An 8841-nucleotide genomic window follows, 5' to 3' on the forward strand; every position below is an offset into this window, starting at 1 on the left:
TCGCAGAGGTTACTGCAAACTAAACCAAATCTGCTCTCTTCTGTGGGCTTTGACTGATATCTCATCCCTGCTGGTTCCCATTCTTCATCCCACCACTGGCATTTCTTGGGAACTCTTCCTAAAACAATAACTTTCATGTGAAACCTCATCCCAGCATCTGCTTTAGGGGAGTCCAACCTTTGACAAAACATTGGCTAATTTTTGCTGCATAACAAACTATCCCACTTTTGTGGCTCAGAACAGCTACCTTTTATTGAGCTCATGATTCTGTAGCTTCGTGATTTGTGCTGGGCTCAGCTGAATGGTTCTTTTGGTCTGGAAAGGACCCGTACGCTGCAAAATGGACATGATACTTGCTGTTCTTCCCATTTATAAGTGGAATCTATTTCCCACATCTTTAATCTGGGCTTGTCTTGTGACTCGTCTTGGACAATAGGATACAAAAGTTTTCAAGATATGAAATCAACTCAGGTCATCTACTTACTCAACACACAGGGCAACTTCTTGGTGTTGGGCATTGGCCACTTGTTGGAGTAACCCTGTGCCCTGTTTGTTTTTCATGTGTTTCTTCAATATGCAGTTATAATGTCTGCAAAGTATGCTTTGATATATAGTTTTAGTCTAAAATAGTAGGTCTTACATTTCTCTTAAATTTTTTTGGACTCAGGATTTCCTTTTAGAATTTTAGGAAAGTTCTCCCCCAGAAGTACACATACTTAAAAATTTTGTAGACAGTATAATTCTGAACTTCCCTGAAGTCTATCCATGGTCTCCATAAATCCTCAAGTTAATATCTACCCTGGAGGATCTAATGTAGTTAAAAAAGAGAAAGCCTGGCCTTTAGAACCTTTTCCCCCAAATGTGCCATATTCCTCAGTTTTCCAAAGGACTCAACTGCGAGGTAAGTAGGAGACTTGGCAGCCTGTCAGGGGACCAGGAGGGAGAGAGCTGACAGGAGTACTCCCAGGTTGAAGAAGGCCAGAGGAGAAGGTGCCAGCTTAACTCGGAGGGCACATGAGGACCCCAGGCTGATACAGCATTGCCAGTTCCTAGGACCTGCTCCAGCAGATGCTGCCAGTGCCCTGCACTCTTCCTTCACCTCTTCCACAGGAGTATGGTCCCCAAATGTCCACCTCTGTATCTTTTTGCCTGTCAGTCTCTTGGGATGGCAGCTGGAAGGGCCAGGGAACCAGTACCCCAGGAGCAGTCCTCAACTAGTGACAGATGTAAATCAGTGGGCAAATGTCCAGATCTCCCCTGACTAGGAGGCACAGGTTTCCATGAAGGATTCCCACAGTGGGAAGCTTCCTGATAATAGACACTTCTCTGACTGCCCAGCCAGGCTTGTCTCTCTCCCATCTCTGCCCCATATATGAACAACAGTACATGTTGAAATAAGCCACATGCACTTGTTTCAGGGTCTATTTCTGGGGAACCTTAAGGAAGGCAGCAATTTTCTAGCATCACCTTCCAGTGTGTCAGGTGGGTGGCTGATAGGGTCAGTGTGGTTGGTGACATGGGTTTCCAGGTGGGCTGTCTTATGTGAGTGGTTCTACAGGCAGAGCTGGGGTAGGCAACAGGGTCAAGCTCTTGGTAGGCACCAGGTTGGTTGTAGCATCCAGTGTGCTGGAGTTTGGAAAAGGGCTCCATCACCCAGTGGGAAATGGAGAATGAGATCAGGAACCCAAGTTCCAGTTTCACCTGAGCTGGGGCCACTTGAGGGATCTTGTGGAATAAGGCAGCTTGGGAGTAAGACTGGGTGTTTGGGACACAAGAGGCCAGGTGCTGGGCAGTGGGACAGATGGCAGCCACTTTGCTTGGAGCAGGTGCTTGACAGTGTCAGGACTAGACAGGGTAGGGCTTGAGGTATAAGCACTTGGTGTGCAGGTGGCATCTGACAACAGCAGCTTAGGGTTTGTTTTCCCGGTGCTGTGGGGTGGGGACAGGCAGCATGGATCAGAGGCAGCACAGGTTACCAGCATGGCCTTGGCTGCAGGCTGGGCATCTGAGGTTCATTTTGAGGGTGGGGGGAGCCAATGCTGAGCAGGGGCTGCAGTGCCTGCCTGGGCTGGGGTGCAGTTATAGCAGGATCCAGGGAAATCTTTTCCCCACAATGACATGTGACCTCCAAGTGCAAGGATCCCACACCAAGGGAAGTGTCTTCTTTTCTCCAATAAACCCCACAAGGGAAGGGAGGAAAGGAGTGAGGCACAAAGAAGGAGAAGACTATAGGACACCACTGTACACACAGGGTAACAGCAAACAGAAATAAGGTAAAATGGAAGATTGGTAGAATAGGTGAAGAACAACTGGTATGTCTGGCCCTGAGAGCAGCCCTCCACCTGATCCTTCTGCATGGTTGGAAGACCCAGGAGTGTTCTAAACCCTTATTCCATAAAACAAATACTCACAGGCTGACAGCAGTATTTATTCTACGTAATAATTAGCATGGTTAGTGGTAGGAGAGTGAGGACCAGACATAAGGAATGGTCAGCTGGGATCTAACATTTATTGATCAGTGGACACCTCCCTCCTGGTCATCTGCTGTCATCAACATTGTTTTTCCAATCTAGTAATACATCTGTGTCCTAAGAGCTGACATTTGCTTAAACCCAGCAATTAGGAAATGTCAGTTTGCATCTGATATGATTTATGTGGGTCGCAGCCTCCCTCAACATTCATTTAAAATGCTCATGACTGTCTCAGGTGGGACAAAATCAGACATGGCATTTTCCACTTGACACCCTGCCTGTGATTGTGGCCTTGGTCTTATTCCAGGAGTCCACTGTGCAGGCTGCAGTGGCCTCTCAGCTTGCCTGTGGCATTTTCATGAACACTAATGGGGAATGGGGCTGCCCTCACCTCCTGTCCTCAAGAAAACCCTGACATCTGATCAGGCACAAATTCACTTCTGCCCCATGTTGCCTTTAGAACTCAGGGCCCACATCCACATTGGGAGGATCATATCCAAGTGTCCCAGGAGCTGAGCCTCTCTCTCTGTCTCTTACACACAGCATGCAGCATGCAGCACACAGCACACACACACACATACACACACACACACGAATTTACATGCATTTTTATCATTCCCCTCCTGTAATACATGGTGGCAGGTTGAAACTAGCAAGGATCACACTTTGCACACAGGAGTAAAAGTGAGGGTTGTTTTGGAATTAGCCAGAACTGGGGTCAATATTGATTGGATCTGTCACATTATGTGACCTCTTTAGGTCACACTGGATTTGCCGTATAATGGAGAACATTTAAGTACTTGCTTCCTAAAGTTGTTATAAGAATTAAAGATACTGTATGAAAAGGGCTTAGTGTGTTACCTAAATCATTGTTTTTTTCTTTTTACTTCATTCATTGTTTTAACTGATTTTTTTTAACTCTTTAAAACATAACCCGTGAGTTGGTCATGAAATTAGTTTAGCGCATTATAGCCAACATTTCTAAAAAGTGACAGAATTAAATAGAAGATATCAGAGTACATTGCATATTTATAGCATGTTCTATTTTCAAAAATAGCCTCAATAAATCTCACATCCCATGTGCTCCTCTATGGCAACTTTTTGCTCTTCCGCCAAGAGGTGAGGTCTAATTTCCCCTCCTCTTGAATCAGAGCAAGCCTATGATTACTTGGAGCAACAAAATGTGGTAGAAGTGACCTGTGGTTTCTGAGTTATAAAAATGTCACGTCTACCTTGTCAGCTAGAACCTTTAATCTTGGAGCATGATACTGCTATGTTACAAGTCAGGCTACCCCGAGACTGCCACGTTATGATGAAGCCCATGCCACATGGAGAGGCCACGTGCAGGTGCTCTAGTCCTAGGCACTGAGTCATCCCAGCCCAGGCACTGGATGTGAGTGAAACAATTTTGGAATCCTCCAGATTAACCTATATGCCAGCTGATAACCATTGAGTGGTCATGGTTGGTGCCACAAGGAACAAAATAATTGCCCACCTACACCCTGCTTGCATCCCACAGAATTCATGAGTATAACACAATGGTAACCATTTTAAGTCTACATTTTGGGGTAACTTGTTATTTCAGTGTGCATCCTGGCTAAGAAAGTAAAAAGTATTCTTTACTATGTGTCTAACACTTAAAAAAAGTTTGAAAACTTCTGGTTTAGACCAAAGTGAGTGTGCAAGTGTTCAATACATTTTAGTTGTTATTACCTTAAAATTGTTTTAGGTATGCCAAGATTTCTGACAATCTTTATTATGTTTTCACCCTTAGAGGAGTTGTATATGTAACCTTGGGCAAGTCACTTAACTTCTCTATACTGTTCTTCACCAGCACGCTGACAATAACAGGACCTACCTTACAAGGCTGTTTCGAAGTTTAAAAGAGTTAACGTTTCTCAGAGCTATGCCTAGAACAGGGCAAGCCCTATATAAAGGTCTTTTAAATTGAATACATAAGTCACTGGGTGGGAATTATTTTTGTGGTAGTGATAAGGGAAATAGGGGTGAGAAAAAAATAAGAGACTTGTCTGGGACAAGAGTCAGTAGTGGGGAAAACAGGATTTGAACCTAGGTCTTCTGGATGTACAGTGGGTATTCTTTGCAGCATTTAGTGGGCTCCCTAGGCACCCCACTCAATAGTGTGATGGAATCAGTGCATTTTATAGCTCCCCATTTGGAGCCTGAGAATTCTGAATCAGCCAGGTCCTCCAGAGAAACAGAGCCAGATACATGTATAAGATCCTATAGAAGGCATATAAAAGAAAATGCATTATGAGGAACTGGTTCCTGAAAATATGGAGGCTGAGAATTTCCATGATCAGATGTCTACAGAGTATAGACCCAGGAAAGGCAGTGATGTGAAGATGAAAACCTAAGAACCTGGGGTGCTTATGGTATAAATCCCAGTCTGAGGGCAAAAGAAGATTAAAGAGAAGAAATCACATTCTTTAGGACAGCAACTACCTGCTACATTTCAACCCAGATCATTGTGATTGCAGCACCATAAGTCTTAGATGCCAGAAACAGCATTCACTAAGGGACTGCACATTTAATTTTCAAATGAGAAACTAAACAAAGCCAAGATCACACACCTGAGACTCTGTTTTGTAGGTTCAGCAGGAACATCTTGTTCATGTTCCCTTGATCTGGGTCCAAATATCCATTTTGTCCTGTCATTGAATTTTGCACTCTGACTCAATGTGACATTTGCCTTTTGGATCTATACAGCAGTGATGCACACCGACTCCAGTATCTGGAAAGCAAACACAGCAGATCCTGCTACACTGACCTGGCAAAATTCTAGAAATGCCTCTAGAAGATGAATTTTTCCTGAAGATACCTGAGCATGTGTGTTGTGGTCTCCCTCTGAGCACAGCTCACACTGATTTCTGGAAACTACAGAAAAGAAAAGAAGGATGGGGCTTACTGAGCCACACCAAGGGGAAACAGAAGCAGATGGCAGTGTGAATCTGGGGAGCCTCTGTGTCATTAGAGCCCACAGGCAAGTCCATTTCCCAAACCTCACTCACCAGGTTTTTGGGGAGGGCTGACTCAAAAGCTGACCTCTTGCTTAGCTCTGTCCTCAGGGAAGAGCAGCCTGGCATTCTACAGGATTTGCTTCTGGAGTCAAAACATTTTTTCTCAGTTGCAGCCTGGTGCATTATAGTCCCATTTATTAAATTGCAGACCTCCAACACCTGACTCAAAATCACCTGATGGGGGTGCAAAATGAAATATAAACTGTCAAATCAACAAATATGTTTGTTCTTGACTTTGTGGAAAGATTCTCTAATATTTAAGACAGAACTTTCCCTCTTTGAATCTTATAGGTGTGGCACAATAAGCTAGGAGAACATTATAGAAGAGCTGTTACACTCAAAGAAGGTTTGATGATGAAGACAAGGCTTGAGCATAACTTTGCAACTTTCCACTAATCAGAATTCAAAGTATGAGTATTGATGGAAGCCAAATGGAATCTCTTGTGCAAGATTCTGGAAATATCCTCTCCTTCATCTGAAGCCTTAGGCTCATTTTGTCCTTTACTGTGAATAAGGTTGTCAGCAGATGCTTAATATCTTTGCTTAAATTTCACATTCCTGGCTTTGGATGGTTTTAGATCAAGCCCGGTAAGAAAACCCCACAAAATACAAGAAAAGGTTTGCTGAACTAACCTTCAGAGAAGGAAAGCAACCCCTCAAATGATAAATCTATTCTCTATTCTGATATCACTGCTTGGAGTGTTCATTTCTCCCCCTGAAAACAGGGATGCCATCCTTGTTCTTCCTCAGTAAGATTGCATGAGTATCTTCATCTCTTGAGGAAGGGGTTCCATTAGTGCCTGGAGCCTTCCTGTGGGAGGAAGCTGGGGCTGACATGGCTGGAACTCCACACTACATTAAAATGCATTACAATGAATCTGAGTTTTGGTAATCATCATAATTAAGTGTTCATATTATATCAGGATGCTGATTAAGTGGCTTCAATTTTATAGGTATGACTCTTAATGATCTTTCTTTGACTGATAAGAATGCGTTAAGCTTCAGAATAAATTGGGGATTCCTACACTCGTGGTAGGAATTATACAAAGCCACCAAGTGTCTGGGGACAAAAACTTCTCCATTGGTGATCAGCAAAGAGCAAAGGAAAGTATTCTAAACCAAGTTTATTCCAGAGATGCCAATGTGCCAGATAAGAGATGACTGCAACAAAGCCAGCCTGTTTTCTGGAATCTAATGGTTGGAAGTGGTAGTGGAAATTGTTTTGCTTTTTCTAAAGGTATGTCAGAGAGGCTTCAAATTTTTCTGCCTCTCAAAATATTGACACATCCAGTGGATGTCTAGTGAGCAGGGGGAAGTGGGCGAGAAACAAATGCCCAAAAAGCCAGAAGTAGAGTATTCTGCCCTTAGCTCCTGCCGCATCCCTGTCACTGCATTGTGTTGACTCCATGATTATCAGGGAACTTCTCCTGATGCCCTCCAGACATTACCTAATGCATCCTGCAAAATGCATGCAAAGAAATAACATAATGTTTAATTTGAAATCAACTATAGTATTCCTGAAAAAAAAAAAGATAAAATATGTATTCTTTTGTCCTTTTCATGCTTAAAATACCCATAGCTTCCATTATCTAACCCAGAAAAGGGAGGTCACAGCCAAAACATGGAAAGAAACAGAAGTTTATGTTGGCTTTTCATTTTTCTGGTGAGCTAATGGAGGTTTATGGGTTTTTTAGCTAATTTTGACTATATACAATTTTTGTCTTACATACAAAGACCTGAGAACTTAGGCCTATGAATCCCACATGCTCTCCCCCCATCTCCCCCCAGAGCTTTATAACTAAACTCATCATAACCCCTCTTGATATAAGAGATGACCACTCTCCTGAAAGTCACCCACCCCAGAAGCAGGAAGGTCATCATTATTTCCTCTTGCTTTTTCACTGCCTCATCTAGTCACCAAGAGCATGTTTCCATGTCTTTCCTGTGCATCTCCTCCTCTCTGTCCTTACTGAAATGGCCTTAACAGGGTCATTGTCTCCGACCTTGACTATTGCATTTTCTCCTAATTTCTTTCATGATTATAATACTTACTCTATTTAGTTACCAGGATGGATATTGTGTTATACAATACGATAATATTTACCCTTTGTTTAAAATCAATGCATTTAATTCTCCCAGTAAAAAGCAAAAATTCATTAGCCTAGTTTAAAATGTTTTCCATGATTATCATCTATCTCTCACCTGCTAAGCACTCTCAGAACTCCGGTTATAAAGAAGTTACACACTTACCCAATGTTCCCATGCTGTTGAACACACATAGGATCATGTCAGCTGCTTAAAGTCTTCAGTGGCTTCCTATAGTTCTTAGAATAAATGTCCAAGTTTTAACATGATCTATTAGCCATAGCATGGCCTAAACTCTGCTTTTCTGCCCAATGATGTGTTATACCTCATCTCCTCCCTGTATTCTAGATATTCCAGCCTAGCCTAGACTTACTTTCTTTTGAGAGATCAGTTGTCACCTCCTCAGGGAAGACTTTGCTGAATTTTTTCACTGAGTCAGAGTATCACATATGTCTGCTTTGTGGTACTTAAACTATAGCTATAAATTTATGTTTATTTTTTTATGCATAAAAATAAAACTTTTTTTATTCCCACTTCTACAAACAGAAAATGATTCTAAGATTAAGAAAAGTCTTCCTAGTAGAGGTCAAATCCAGCTAATTGTCAGGAAAACATGGTCAGAAGAAAGAGCCAAGGGTATGATTATATAACATTTTTTAAAGACTTCAGCAAGACTGAAGGTGATGTCTCACAAACTCTTATTTTTTTTAAATTTTATTATGTTATGTTAGTCAACATACATTACATCATTAGTTCCTGATGTGGTGTTCCATGATTCATTGTTTGCATATAACACCCAGTGCTCCATGCAATACGTGCCCTTCTTAATACCCACCACCGGGCTAACCCAATCCCCAACCCCCTCCCCTCCAAAACCCTCAGTTTGTTTCTCAGAGTCCATAGTCTCTCATGTTTCATCTCCCCCTCTGATTTCCCCTTTTATTTTTCCCTTCCTACTAAGCTCTTTTTTTTTTTTTAAACATATAATGTATTATTTGTTTCAGAGGTACAGGTCTGTGATTCATCAGTCTAACACAGTTCACAGCAGTCACCATAGCACATAACCTCCCCAGTGTCCATCACCCAGCCACCATATCCCTACCACCCCCCACCACTCCAGCAATTCTGTTTGTTTCCTCAGATTAAGAATTCCTCATATCAGTGAGATCGTATGATACCTGTCTTTCTTTGACTGACTTATTTTGCTTAACATAATACCTTCTAGTTCAATCCACATCGTTGCA

This window comes from Mirounga angustirostris, unplaced genomic scaffold, assembly GCF_029215605.1.
Source record: "Mirounga angustirostris isolate CCGP_5_RB_7025 unplaced genomic scaffold, mMirAng1.0.hap1 SCAF_10, whole genome shotgun sequence".
NCBI classification, from domain to species: Eukaryota; Metazoa; Chordata; class Mammalia; order Carnivora; family Phocidae; genus Mirounga; species Mirounga angustirostris.